At 39.1% G+C, this 14,933-nt stretch overlaps 1 long non-coding RNA gene across 2 annotated transcripts in view; it reads right to left on the bottom strand.

Annotated features, from left to right (window-relative positions):
• Positions 1-3,064: 3,064 nt before the first annotated feature.
• Positions 3,065-14,933, bottom strand: part of LOC148687432 (uncharacterized) — a 75,989-nt gene continuing 64,120 nt past the window's right edge. The window contains exon 3 of one of the 2 annotated variants that reach the window (XR_015947831.1): positions 3,065-3,147. This is a non-coding gene — a long non-coding RNA (uncharacterized LOC148687432). Of the gene's footprint in view, positions 3,148-14,194; positions 14,247-14,933 lie in introns of those variants that run through there. The other variant, XR_015947830.1, reaches the window with a different exon arrangement.

Raw genomic sequence — 14,933 nt, 5'->3', positions numbered from 1 at the left:
GTTATAATTTCTTGTCAATTCAATAAATTTTTTAGGTAATTTCGTTACTCTTTTCCTTCCTTTGTTCCCATTCTTATCAAATTCTGGATCAATAATCCCGTTCATATCTCCCATTATTATATATTTGCCATCAATTTGGTTCATTAATTGAACTTCCAGTTTTTCTAGGAAGGCTGTCTTGCTCCCATTAGGGGCATATAGACCCACCCAAACCCATTTCTCACCTTCGATTGTTGTTTTCACTATCACTATTCTCCCTTCCTTATCTGTCCATAAAAGCTCTGGATTCCATTTTTCCTTGATGTAAAGCACTACTCCTCTTTTTTTCCTTGCATCTGCCGCAACGAATTCCTTCCCCAATTTCTCATTTTTTAATACCCTCACATGTTTTTTATTTATGTGTCTCTTGAATACATATTACATCGAAATTTTGTTTTTTTAATAGATGTCCCACCCTGTTCTGTTTCTTTTTGTTGTTCAAACCATTTAAATTCCATGATATAATTTTCAGATTCATATTTACTTTATTGGAATTTTCCTGTAGAATTTATTTCTAAAAAAGAAAAAGAAAGAAAGAAATAGTTCTGACCAAAAAATGAAAAAAAAAACAGTAAAAAGAAGAATGGAAAGGAAATAAAGGGAGAAAAAAGAAGAAGAAAAAAAGCAGAGAAAGAAAGACTCAAAGGAACTAATATTCAATTAACTATGCTAAGCAGTTACAAGAAAAAACAAAGCTAAATTATTTCTTTCGCAGTGATCTTTGGGGAAATAAGAGAAGAAGAGAAAAAGGGAAGAGAGCTGCATGGAAAAGTAAACAAAATAGGAGGCCCAAACTGCTCCTGTGTCTGTTTGATCAAAGTTGGTATAGCTGATGCATATATTTACAATTAGTTATATCGAACCAACTATCTTTCATTCTTCTGTTTCTCCCTCCTCTCCTTCCTCCTCCAATGTCCAAATCAGAGTATGAAGCTTATCAGTGTCCAAATCAGAGTTTGTGCAGATCTATCATTCTATCTAAGTATGCAGTAGGGATGCAGGTGGCGCTGTGGGTTAAACCACAGAGCCTAGGGCTTGCTGATCAGAAGGTCGGCGGTTCGAATGCCCGCGATGGGGTGAGCTCCCGTTGCTCGGTCCCAGCTCCTGCCAACCTAGCAGTTCGAAAGCACGTCAAAGTGCAAGTAGATAAATAGGGACCGCTACAGCAGGAAGGTAAATGGCGTTTCCGTGTGCTGCTCTGGTTTGCCAGAAGCGGCTTTGTCATGCTGGCCACATGACCTGGAAGCTGTACGCTAGCTCCCTCGGCCAATAATGCGAGATGAGCGCGCAACCCCAGAGTCGGTCACGACTGGACCTAATGGTCAGGGGTCCCTTTACCTTTATCGTTTTATCCAAGTACAGTTCTCTATGAGTTTCCTTGTGTTGAAGGTCAGTTGCATGCAGGGCTTTTTTTTGCATCTGGAACTAACTGGAACTCAGTTCTGACACCTCTCAGGTGGACACCAATATAAAGGAGCAAGGGAAGTGTTTGTGGTCAGTGGCAAAGCTGCATGCTCCGCTACCGGGGGTGGAGAGCAGGCGGGGACATGGCTGGCACCCTCTGTGGGGAGGGGGTGCACCCAGGGGGCATGGTGTGTATCCTGGGGGTGTGGTATGCCGCCCCTGAGGGCTTGGCGCCATAGCTGCCAAGTCTCCCGTATTCCTCGGGAAACCCCTGTTTTTACAGCTGTCCCCAGCCGAAAAAACGGATTTTTTTTGTTTTTCCCCGGTTTATTCTGGGCGGAGCATGCTCAGAAGCGACTTTTGATGCTGCTTTGCCCAGTTCCAAAATGGCCGCAGCGCGACTTCTGGTGCGGTGGCCATTTTGGAACAGGGCAGAGCAGCATCAAAAGTAGCTTCTGAGCATGCTCCACCCAATTCCAAAATGGCGGCAGCTTCCGGTCTGCTACTTCCGGCCTGCTACTTCCGGTCCAGTCCCTTATTTCTCAGGCCGGAACTTAGCAGCTATGCTTGGCGCGCATTCTGGGGGTGTGACACACTGCCTGTGGGGGCGTGACACCTGACACGCAGGGGGTGTCCAGGGCGGCACTGAGATGGCATCCGACCGGAATAGTGGTGCAGGGGGTGGCCCGCTCCCTCCACACTCCCATTCCTCCGCCAGTGGTTCCAGCACCCTTTTTTCTGGAAAGATAGCAGTGGTGGCATGTACGTTTTGATGATGATACATTCAATAAATGTAGACCAGAAATGTTGAAATTTGACTGCTTCTTCTCCTTTAACTTTTCAAATGGAGATTTACAATAATGGAGATTTACACTTTCCTGGTACAAGTGTTCTGATAGGCAGCTTTTCAATATTACTAGCAGTAAGGAGTAAAGATCTGAAATCAACATTTTCCTGGGTTTAAGCTTTATGTGGAATGCTGATTGGATATGATGAGCAGCCAATCAGGAAATGGTATAGCTGAAATGGGAGGAGTTCTGGAATGCCTGACATCACAAGGGAGGTGGTTCATAGCCAGTGGAAGGATGAAACACCCTGAAGAAGAAATTAGAGAAAAGATTGTTCCGTGACAACACCAAGGTATCCAAACAGGAAGAGGTCTGATGGGTGGAACACTTTCCTTACAAGCTATGATATTTGCAGGGTCTCATTCCAGGGCCAAAAGGTCACTAAGCGGCTAAATGATAAGGAGCTTTTATAAACTACAAATGGTTTTTCTGAGTGGTGGTGCAATCTAGGACTGTGTACAGGTGCTGTCTTGCCAGCGTCCCCTACTGGCTGTTTGGCCAATAACAACCACCAGGCAAGCAAGAGGTTCTTTGGATTCCACTGGACGGAGCACTGACAGACTCTTAGGTAGAGACAAACTTTTATTAATTGGTAAACATTAGCAAAGAAATTGACCAGCAACATAGAGTCTAATATAAAGCCAACAGCAAGTGGAATAAACTGCAAAGCTAGCAATATAACCAATAAGCAAAAGATCTTAGGCAACAACAACAACAACAACAACAACAACAACAACAACAACAACAACAACAACATAGATAGGATAGGTTCAGTTCTTCATGTCTCTCCAGCCGATGAAGATCTGGAAGGCTTTTCTGGGAAACTTCAGACTGGCCGGCGGTCGTTCTCTTCTCACTATGGAATGGAGCATAGAACAATCTCCCTGTCTCCTTCAGTTGCAGGCCCTTATATAGATCATAGAGTAGGTCTCATAGCAAGCTGGCAACAGACGTAATTCATGATGTAATTCCATTCCCATCCTTTGATCTGGCCTGGGAGTTGACACATGTGGGCATGAGCCTTCATTTGCATTCTTGATCTCTGTGGTTCGGTCAAAGTAAGCTTTCACAGACAACGGGTTCCACCTTTCTTCCCCCATTCAGCCAGGTGCCTGATAGCTGGCCAAGCCACGAAGTTGCTTTCACTTCTTCTCAAACAGCCATGTTCCTTATATTAAAGCTCTAGCTACATTGCAAACCAGGAGCACCACATTCTGTTTTATTCCCTGGCAATACAGGTGCCCTGCTCTGATTCATGGGCCCAGTTTGCAAATCCAGATCTAGATCATGATCCAGAAAATATAGGTCTTTGGGAAACTAGCATATCAAGGGCTGCTAGCTCAGATGGCTTCGAAACGGAATTAGATAACAGCCCTCTTCTTCCTTCCTTCCTTCCTTCCTTCCTTCCTTCCTTCCTTCCTTTCTGCCACAGCATCAGATGTCAGGCTGGGTCTTTGAAAAAAGAAAACAAAATAGCACACTTGGAGAGCCTGTGTAACAGCTTCCCCTCTACTTCTTTTCCACGTCCAACTCATGGTCTCCAAAGTCTTGTTAGATTCAGTTGGATTTATATGCATGCAACTGAGACCAGTTCTAGTACTTCATCTTTTCTGATGATCAGGAGGTAGTTATACAATTAAATCAAGGATGGGGAGCATGTGGCCCTCCAGATGTTATTGATCTACAACCCCCGTCATCCCCAACCATTGACCATGATGCCTGTGATGGAGGGAGTTGGCACCCAGGAACATCTGAAGACCTCATAGATAACAATAATACTGTAATAGTAATTTATTATTTATACCCTGCCCATCTGGCTGGGTTTGCCCATCTGGCGGGGTTTACCCAGCCACTCTGGGCAGCTGCCAATGGATTAAAAACAGAATAAAACGTCACACATTAAAAACTTCCCTAACAGATCCCATGTTATCTATTAAATGGTGAACACCTTACTGGAACCTTGTAAACTAGATGTCCAGAAGTTTAGAGAGGAATAGGATGCAAAATAAGAATGTGCTATATTACTTTAAAAAATATATGAAATGCTTTGGAACCCATATGGAACATCTCTTAACTGAGATTGATCCAGCAAAAGGAAGAAAGAGACATTTCAGTTAAATTGGACTCAACAATGTCTTTACGGGAAACGATGGTCTAATACTGACAGACGCCACTGACTACCTAATATGCTCCTAGTCTTATACTCCATTTGTTTTTCTCTGTTTCTAGATTGTTGTTTCACATAAAATACTGATAAGATGGGGAATCCAGCGCCTGCAAAGCCTGCAGCACCGGCGGAAGCACCAACAGAAGCACCAGCGGAGGCAGAAACACCAGCAACTATAACTGATGGTCTGTATACAGCAAGTCATATGGGATGAAGTTTCTCATAAAGGAGAGGAATGCACAGGAAATGCAAAGCTTCTGTCTGCTTCTTTTCCAGGTCCAACTCCAGAGTCTTTTTTTTTTAGTCTTTTTTTTTGTAAATTTATTTATTTGGTTTTTCAACTTAAAATTTTACAATGTCCACCACAAAAAATGAAAGGCACAAATACAGGAAGGGTGACACCTGGCTTGAGAGCAGTACATGTGAAAAGGATCTAAAAGTCTTGGTAGACCACAAACTTGACATGAGTCAACAGCGTGATGCAGCAGCTAAAAAAGCCAATACAATTCTGGGCTGCATCAATAGGAGTATAGCATCTAGATCTAGGAAAGTAATAGTACCATTGTATTCTGCTCTGGTCAGACCTCACCTGGAGTACTGTGTCCAGTTCTGGGCACCACAGTTCAAGAAGGATACTGACAAGTTGGAACGTGTCCAGAAGAGGGCAACCAAAATGGTCAAAGGCCTGGAAACGATGCCTTATGAGGAACAGCTTAGGGAGCTGGGTATGTTTAGCCTGGAGAAGGGAAGGTTAAGGGGTGATATGACAGCCATGTTCAAATATATGAAAGGATGTCATATGGAGGAGGGAGAAATATTGTTTTCTGCTGCTCCAGAGAAGCGGACACGGAGCAATGGATTCAAACTTAAAGAAAGAACATTCCACCTAAACATTAGGAAGAACTTCCTGACCGTAAGAGCTGTTCGGCAGTGGAATTTGCTGCCAAGGAGTGTGGTGGAGTCTCCTTCTTTGGAGGTCTTTAAGCAGAGGCTTGACAGGCATATGTCAAGAATGCTTTGATGGTGTTTCCTGCTTGGCAGGGGGTTGGACTGGATGGCCCTTGTGGTCTCTTCCAACTCTATGATTCTATGATTTGATAAAAGGTGCCTTCTTTTTCCTTTCATTTCCAACATATATTTGACCCTGTCTTATACATTTTTGCTAATTGACTGGGATCTTGATCCCACTTTATCATTGTTAAAGTGTATACATTGCTGTATACAGACCATGACTTCCTCCTCCATAAGATCCCAATATAATAATAACATATATTTTTGATAATAATTTGTTATTGTTCTGTATCACCAAATTATTGAATTTAGATTCCTCTTTCATAAAACCTCTCTTTTGATCTGCTTTAAATACACTTGTGAGTTGTATATATCTCCATCTATCCATTTGGAATTCCTTCAATTCTTCATAATACTTTAAACTATATTTTCCCTGTTTTTTTCAACTAATTGTTTATACGTAGGCCAATTTGGATCCATATTTAATTTTTTAACACTAAAAGCTTCCACTGGTGAGATCCACCTTGGAGTTTGTGGTTCTAAAGCTAATCTGTATCTGCTCCAAACATTATATAATGCCCCTCTCACTATATGGTTTGTAAATTCTCTATTAATCTTAACTTTAACATAATTTAAAGAAGCATGCCAACCAAATCGAATATTGAAACCTCCAATCCAACATACTATTTTTTACTAATCTGATCCAATCTCGAATCCAAATCAAGCATTCCGCTTCATAATATAATTTAAAATTTGGTAACGCCAATCCACCTCTATCTTTTCTTTCTGTCATCAATTTATATTTTATTCGGGGTCTTTTACCCTGCCAAACAAAATTGGTTATATCTTTTTTCCATGATTCAAAGCGTTTTTCCTTATTTATTATCGGTATTGTTTGGAACAAATACAGTGACTTCGGTAATACATTCATTTTTATTATGGCTACTCTCCCCCAGAGTGACCATTTTAATCTTTTCCATGATTCTAATTTTTTTCTTATTTCACTCCACAATTTTTCATAATTATTTTTAAATAAATATATATGTTCTTCATTGTTAGATTTATACCTAAATATTTGGCCTTTTTTACTACCTGTAGCTCAACCTGATTTTGTAATTTTTTTTGTTCTTGTTCCTGCAAATTTTTTACCATTAATTTTGTTTTTTTCATATTCATTTTAAATCCTGACACCTTACCAAGATTATTTATTACTTCTATTGCTTTCTTAATACTAATTTGGGGTTCTTCTGTAGCTAAAAGGATGTCATCTGCAAAAGCCATGATCTTATAAACCTCTCTTCCCAGTGTAATTCCTTTAATTCCTTTTTCTTCTCTTAATTCTGTTAATAATATTTTTAGAGATAAAATAAAGAGTAAAGGTGAGAGGGGACAACCTTGTCTGGTGCCCCTTTCTATTGAAAATCTTTCCGTTTGATCATTGTTTATTATCAGATAAGCATATTGATTCTCATAAATCGCCTTTAAAGCTCCACAATAATTTTCACCTATTGGTATTAATTCTAAGATTTTCTGTAAAAAAAAAGTCTCGATAGGTAATCAAATGCTTTTTCGGTATCAATTAACATGAATGCCACTCCTTTGCTTGGTCTTAATTCTAAATATTCCAACAAATCTATTACTGTCCTCATATTTGATTTTATATGTCTATTTGGCAGAAATCCTGCCTGATCATGATGTAAGGTGTCTTTTAATATTAATTTCAATCTGTTTGCTAGAATTCACGCAAATAATTTATAATCATTATTGAGTAATGATATAGGTCTATAGTTATTTACCATTTCTCTCTCTGTTCCCTGTTTGTGTATTAATATAATATTGGCCTCTTGTCATGAGTTGGGGATTTTACCTTCCAATATCATTTTATTCATTAAATTCTTAATTGGTACTATTATAGATTCCTCTAATTTTTTATAGTGTATTGCAGGGAGGCTGTCTGGACCTGGTGCTTTTCCTGATTTCACCTTAATTATTTCCTGATGAATTTCCATTACTGTTATTGGTGCATTTAATTGTTTCTTATTATCTTCACTTAGTTTGGGGATTTTTTTCTTTTGTAAATAATTCATTATTTTTTGCTCTGTTTCTTCTCCTCTGCCATACAATTTAGTGGAATACTTTACAAATCCTTTTATTATTAAATTATTTTTTCCTCCGTATCTAATATTTTCCCTTCATATATAACCTTATTTATTTGTCTCTCCTGTTTTTTCTTAATCATCCACGCTAAAAGTTTACCTGGTCTATTGCCTAATTCGAATGATTTTTGTTTTATACATTTTATTCTATTTTCCATCTCTTCACACAATATTGTTGATAGATGAGCTTGTAATATTTTAATTTTTTGGTTCGCTTGTGCATCCTTGGGTGATTTAGCCAATAATTTTTCATTATCTGCAATCTCTTGTTTTATCTTATTTAATTTAGCTTCTCTACTTCTTTTTTGTATTATATTTTGCTGAATATAAAAACCCCGTATATATGCCTTTCCCGTGCCCCACATTATTCTCAGATCTGTTTCTTGTGTCATGTTTAGTTCAAAATATTCTTTCATCAATTTATTTGCCTTTTCTACTATTTTATCATCATTTAGTAACCTCTCATTTAATCTCCATCCCTGATTTCTCTTTTTTCCTTCTCTCATCTCTAACATCATCGAGTTGTGATCAGATATCGATTTTGTCATTATTTCCACTTTCTTTATTTTTGTCATTATTTGATACCCATATTTCATCTATCCTGCTTGCCGATTTATTGGCATCTGAATAAAATGTGTATTGTCTTGTTAACTCATTTTTCTCCCTCCAAATATGTTTTAGATTCAAGTCTTCTATCAGTTGAAAAAATGATGTAGGTAATCTCCCTGTTTTCATTTTTTTTAATCCTTTCTGATCTATCCCATTCTCTTGATAACACCTCATTCATGTCTCCCATTACAATCATATCCATTATTATATTCTGTTAATTTCTTTTGCAATTTTTTAAAAAATAATGTTGTCTGATTTCCATTTGGTGCATATATCCCTATTAGGAGCAAATTCTTCTTATCTTTATTCATCTGAATGCCTAATATTCTTCCTTCATCATCTTTGAATATCATCTTTATCAATGACTTGGATGATGGGCTTGAGGGCATCTTTAGCAAGTTTGCAGACGACACCAAATTGGGAGGGGTGGCTAACACCCCAGAGGACAGAATCACACTTCAAAATGACCTTAACAGATTAGACAAATGGGCCAAAGCAAACAAGATGAATTTTAACAAGGAGAAATGCAAAGTACTACACTTGGGCAAAAAAAAAATACAGGATGGGAGACACCTGGCTTGAGAGCAGTACATGCGAAAAGGATCTAGGAGTCTGGTAGACCACAAACTTGACATGAGTCAACAGTGTGATGCAGCAGCTAAAAAAGCCAATGCAATTCTGGGCTGCATCAATAGGAGTATAGCATCTAGATCAAGGGAAGTAATACTACCACTGTACTCTGCTCTGGTCAGACCTCACCTGGAGTACTATGTCCAGTTCTGGGTACCAGACAAGCTGGAACGTGTCCAGAAGAGGGCAACCAAAATGGTCAGAGGCCTGGAAACGATGTCTTATGAGGAACGGCTTAGGGAGCTGGGTATGTTTAGCCTGGAGAAGAGAAGGTTAAGGGGTGATATGATAGCCATGTTGAAATATATAAAAGGATGTCATATAGAGGAGGGAGAAAGGTTGTTTTCTGCTGCTCCAAAGAAGCGGACACGGAGGAATGGATTCAAACTACAAGAAAGAAGATTCCACCTAAACACTAGGAAGAACTTCCTGACAGTAAGAGCTGTTCGGCAGTGGAATTTGCTACCAAGGAGTGTGGTGGAGTCTCCTTCTTTGGAGGTCTTTAAGCAGAGGCTTGACAGGCATATTTCAAGAATGCTTTGATGGCGTTTCCTGCTTGGCAGAGGTCTTTAAGCAGACGCTTGACAGGCATATGTCAAGAATGCTTTGATGGCATTTCCTGCTTGACAGGGGGGTTGGACTGGATGGCCCTTGTGGTCTCTTCCAACTCTATGATTCTATGATTCTATGAATAATACTTTAGCTTCCGGCTTTGGATTTATATATATAACTATTCCTCTCTTTTTTTTTTTACTTTATCTGCTGCGATAAATTCTTCCCCCAATCTTTTATTTAGCAACACTCTCTCATGTTTGTTCGCTATATGTGTCTCCTGCAAACAGATCACATCCCATTTATTCTTTCTCAATATATGCTCAACCTTATTTCTATTTTTCATACAATTTAAACCATTTATATTCCATGAAATTATGTTTAGGTTCATCAACTTTATTTTCTAACTTTTGAGTTAAAAGCGTAATGATTTTGGACAAAATTGGCAGCCTTTATGTCTTCTATTCATCTGGTTCTTAGGTGTCTCCTGTTAAGTTCTCACATCTGATTGCTTCTTCTTCTCTCTCTTGGTTCCCCTCACCTCCCAGTTTCTTTTTATAAGTCCTTCTAAATTTTTCCATTTCATCAATTGATCTTAAGTTTCTTCTATCCTTAAATGTAAATGATAGCCCTTCCGGAATCAGCCATTTAAACATGATTCCTTTAGCTTTCAAAACGTCTGTCAAAACCTTATACTTGTTTCTTTTCTTCAGAATCCTTTTTGGGACTTCCTTGTAGATTAACACGTTGTGTCCATCTATTGTCAGTTGTCTTTTTTGGAGTATCTTGTCCTCCAATAGTCTTGAATTTAGATATACCAGGCAGTCACCTGGCTTCATGATGTCTTTATCTTGAATTTATGGGGCGCTTCTAAATCTCACAATTAATTCCCTTTGATACATTTCTAGGGTGGCTAGCTAGTCCAATATATCTTCTTGTGCCTTTTTGATCTCATTTATTTCCGTATTTGTTGCATCCTGATTTTTTCTTAGATCCTTATTTTCACCTTGCAATTTTTTTGTAGTATATTTCAACGTATCTTTTTGTTTGCCTACTTTTGTTTTTAATTCTGAGACTGCTTTTTCAGTTCTCATATTTTTTATTGTTAGATCTTTTAGTTGTCCTGACAGTTCCCATATTATTTTAGAATTGTGTTCGATTTTAAGTCCCAAATCATCTAACTTGTTGTTGATCGATTTATCCATATTTACAATTAGCTCTTTGATATCTGCCAGTGGGTCTACATCGACCATTGATTGGCTTCGCGCCATTGCTGTTGGGATTGTCCTTTTTTGTTACCTCCCATAACAATTTCACTATATACACACTGAGTCAGGCTGGGGATGGGGGATATACAAGGATTAAATCAATAACATTTCATTATTTATAATATCATTGTAAATTTACCAGCAATTGTTTCTGAGCACAATTTATAGAATACCCTTAGGTACTGACTATGTGTCCCTCCAATTCAAAACTTTCAAAATTTTAAGATATTTCACTTATTGTTTATCATATGATGTATCACAGAGAGGATAGAGAAGGGATGACGTTTCAATTATATTGGACTCAACAACGTCTTTACAGGAAAGGACAGTCTAGTACTGATGCCACTTTCTACCTAATGTGCTCATAATCTTATTCTCCATTGTTGTTGTTGTTGTTGTTGTTGTTGTCTTATTCTATCTTGTTGTTTCACAGACAAAACTGATAAGATGGGGAAGCCAGTGCCCGCAAAGGCCGCAAAGGCCGCAAAGGCCGCAAAGGCCGCAAAGGCTGCAGCTCCAGCAGAAGCACCAGCGGAGGCACAACCACCTATAACTGATGGTCTGTATACTGAACAGTCATATGGGATGAGGTTTCTCATAAAGTAGAGGAATGCACAGGAAATTCACCGCTTCCATCGGCTTATTTTCCAGGTCCAACTCATTGTCTCCAAAGTCTTTTTGTTTTTTTTGTAAATTTATTGATTTGGTTTTTCAAATCAAATGTTTACAATACACATGTTAACATACCATATAAAAGCAAGATTCCAGGGAATCTCCTGGCCTCCCCTCCTCCCCTTTGTGGGTCCGATTGTTAGTCATTTCCTCCTGCATCTTCCGTTCATTTTTGCCATTTTGGCATAATCCACCAACTTGATCTGCCATTCTTCTCTGGTAGGGACTTTATCTTCTTTCCATCTCTGGGCCAATGACATCCGTGCAGCCGTGGTCACGTACATGGTATTTCCTGCTCCTTTGGGATCTTGGCACCTAGAATTCCTAAAAGAAAGGCTTTGGGGTTTGGGGGGGGATTTAAACCTTTCCCCCCAAATTCATTAAATTTCATTTCCCAAAATTCTTTTACTACCTTACATGTCCACCACATTTGATAAAAGGTGCCTTCTTTTTCCTTACATTTCCAACATATTTGACCCTGTTTATACATTTTTGCTAATTGACGGGGAGTTAAATACCAACAAGAAATCATTTTCATATGATTTTCTTTCAGCGTACAACATGCTGTGAATTTTAAATTCCAATTCCCTAAATTCTCCCATGCTGCAAATTGTATATTATACCCAAAAATTTTCACCCAGTGTATTATTGCTGACTTAACCTGCTCATCTTTTGTATACCATTCTAGTATTAATTTCTACGTTCTTTCAAGTAAATTTGTTTTGTTCTCCAACAGCTCTTTTTCAAATTTAGAGCTTTCATCAGAAAAGCCATTTTTTGCCCATCTTAAATATATAATTTAGTTTATGATGTTGAAATCATTCAGTTAGTAATTCTTTTATGTCCTCAAACATCTTGAATTGGAATTTTGCTTCCATTAACAGCTCTTTATACGTTCCCCAGTCATTTCTCATATTCAATTTTTTTTAAGGGTATCACTTCAAGTGGGGAGAGCAACCATGGTGTTTTTTGTTCTAGTAGATTTTTATATTTCCCCCATACCTCATAAACCGATTTTCTTACAACATGATTTCAGAAAGCTCTATGTACTTGAACCTTCTCATACCAAAGATATGCATGCCAAACATATCTACTGTCCGAACCTTCAAGGTCTAAAACATCTGTGATTTTTAATAATATTCATTCCCTTACCCAGCATAGACAGGATGCCTCAGAGTATAGTCTTAAAGCTGGTAGGGAGAATCCACCTCTGTCTTTAGAATCTATTAGCAATTTATATTTTATTCTTGGCTTCTTCCCCTGCCAGTTAAATCATAACTAGATTTATCTGGCAGGGGAAGAAGCCAAGAATATTTTTGCCACTCTTTGAAATGTCCTTCATTGCTGATCAGGCATGTTGATTGAAATAAAAATAACATTCTTGACAATACATTCATTTTGATTCCTGATATCCTTCCCTATAGCGATAAGATCATGCTTCCCTCCACATCTAAGTTTTTCTTTATTTCTCTTCAGACTCTTACATACCCTGTTTCTCCAAAAATAAGACATAGCCATAAAATAAACCGTAGCAGGATTTTTAAGCATTCAAGGAATATAAGCCGTACCCCGAAAATAAGACATAGTAATAGGCACAGCAGCAATGCAGGCCGCGGCAGCAGGAGGAAAAAAATAAGACATCACCTGAAAATAAGACATAGTGGGGTTTTTTTAGGAAAAATAAATATAAGACGGTGTCTTTTTTTTGGAGAAACACGGTAATTATCCTTAAAAATATTTATATTCTTAGCTGTTATCCATACTCCTAAATATTTAACTTTCTTCTCAATAGTCAGTTCTGTTACTCTTTGTAGGGTTTTTTTATGTTGCTCTGTCACATTTGTCACCATTACAGTGGTGCCTCGCTAGACGAATGCCCTGTAAGATGAATTTTTCGCTTAACGAATAGGTTTTGCAATCAGAGGTTGCCTCGCAAGACGACAAGGTTTTCTATGGCTGCCACTTCATCTTGCGAAGCGTGGCCATAAAAACCTCCAATCACAAAACCTAGCGAAAGGGGCATTTGTCTAACGAAAGGGGAACCAGCTGTAGCAAGGGAAGAAGGCAAAGGAAGATCAGCGTGTGTCCAGGGGGAGTCCTGTTGATGAACATCAAATGTGTCCATTTATGAAAAGGGCACTGTCCAACTTCATGTACACAGCCTTATGTTTTGTGCTCTCTTCACTGTTGACAGTTTTCAGCCTCAAAGAGGCAAGCAAATTCCTTTCTATTATGATGTCATAATGGCGGCTTGCTGATCCCTCCAGGGACCCGACTCCAGCTTTCAGGGGGACTTTCCCCAGCCCAGAATAAAGATCTTTACAGGGGTTTTGCTAGGTTCAATCCTTCTCCCCTTTACCCTGCCTTAGGGGGAAGGTTTTAGCTCCAATTTTTGATAATTGAATGCTTCCCATCAGTCTTTCCGGCTTCGGGCAAATTAACTGCGTCTCGATTCACTCAATGGGGGAGACCGACTTCCTCTTTAAGTCTCCTCCCGTATCCAATTAAAAATATTTCAAAGTCTTTTTCTTTACTTACGGTGTCCAATGTTCTCAAATCCAGCTAATTTAGAAGAATCCACCACTCCAGGCTGCTGGCACGGAGTTTCGCGTTGTGGGGGTAGCAGTTTAACTCAAGCATCCCGTCTCCACTCCGTTTGCTCTCAGCGCCCTTATTAGGGCTACCGGGGAGCGAAGGAGACCAAAAACGGTGCAGCTGAGTCGCCACGTCCTTAGAATGTTCGATCTGGGGCTCTTTTGGGGGGTCCACGTCACTCTCACGGCTCCGACCTCCCTTGTAATGCTAGGGAATCCTGGAGCTCGGGATTCTCTCGCCAGTCAGCAATGGCGGCAGACCGGAAGTCTGTCAACCTTACTCTTGGCTTCTTACCCTGCCAAATAAAATTATAAAGATCCCTTTGCCAACCTCTAAAATATTTTGTCCCAATAATTACTGGGACCATCTGGGGGGGGAGGGTGTTTTGGGGAGAATTGACATTTTTATCAAGGATATACTACCCCATAGAGACAATTTATTTCATTTATTTAAATATCCTTTGATTAACTTCCACTTCTTCACATAATTATCCTCATACAAATTGGTGTTTTTATTTGTATTCCAGATCCCCAAATACTTAGTTTTCATGGTGATTTTAAGGCCTGTTACCCTTTCCAATTCATCCTGTTCCTTTACCCCAATATTTTCATTAATAATTTAGATTTTTCTTTATTTAACTTGCAACCTGATACTCCTCCATTTTCTTTAAGGCTTCTTGTATACTTTCTTCTGGATTTTGTGTACTCATAATTACATCGTCCGCAAATGCTTTAACTTTATATTGCGTGGCAAGTTATTCTACCCCTTACGTAGAATAATGACACATGACACAATTATTTAAGGTTAATGGGCCACAACTTTATTGATTACAGGTGATGAGCGGTATTGACTTAGGCATTGGATTTAACCGACTATATCTGACTCCAGCCCGTCTGCTGGGAGTCCGGGAAGGGTCAACCACTTATAGGGGGAGTCCTGTTGATGAACATCAACTAGGAGCTCCCCGGGGGTCAGCACTTGG

Source organism: Zootoca vivipara, chromosome Z1, assembly GCF_965207765.1.
Source record: "Zootoca vivipara chromosome Z1, rZooViv2.hap1.1, whole genome shotgun sequence".
NCBI classification, from domain to species: domain Eukaryota; kingdom Metazoa; phylum Chordata; class Lepidosauria; order Squamata; family Lacertidae; genus Zootoca; species Zootoca vivipara.
The sequence above is the reverse complement of the archived record's forward strand: the minus strand, read 5'-3'. Positions and strand labels throughout refer to the sequence as shown.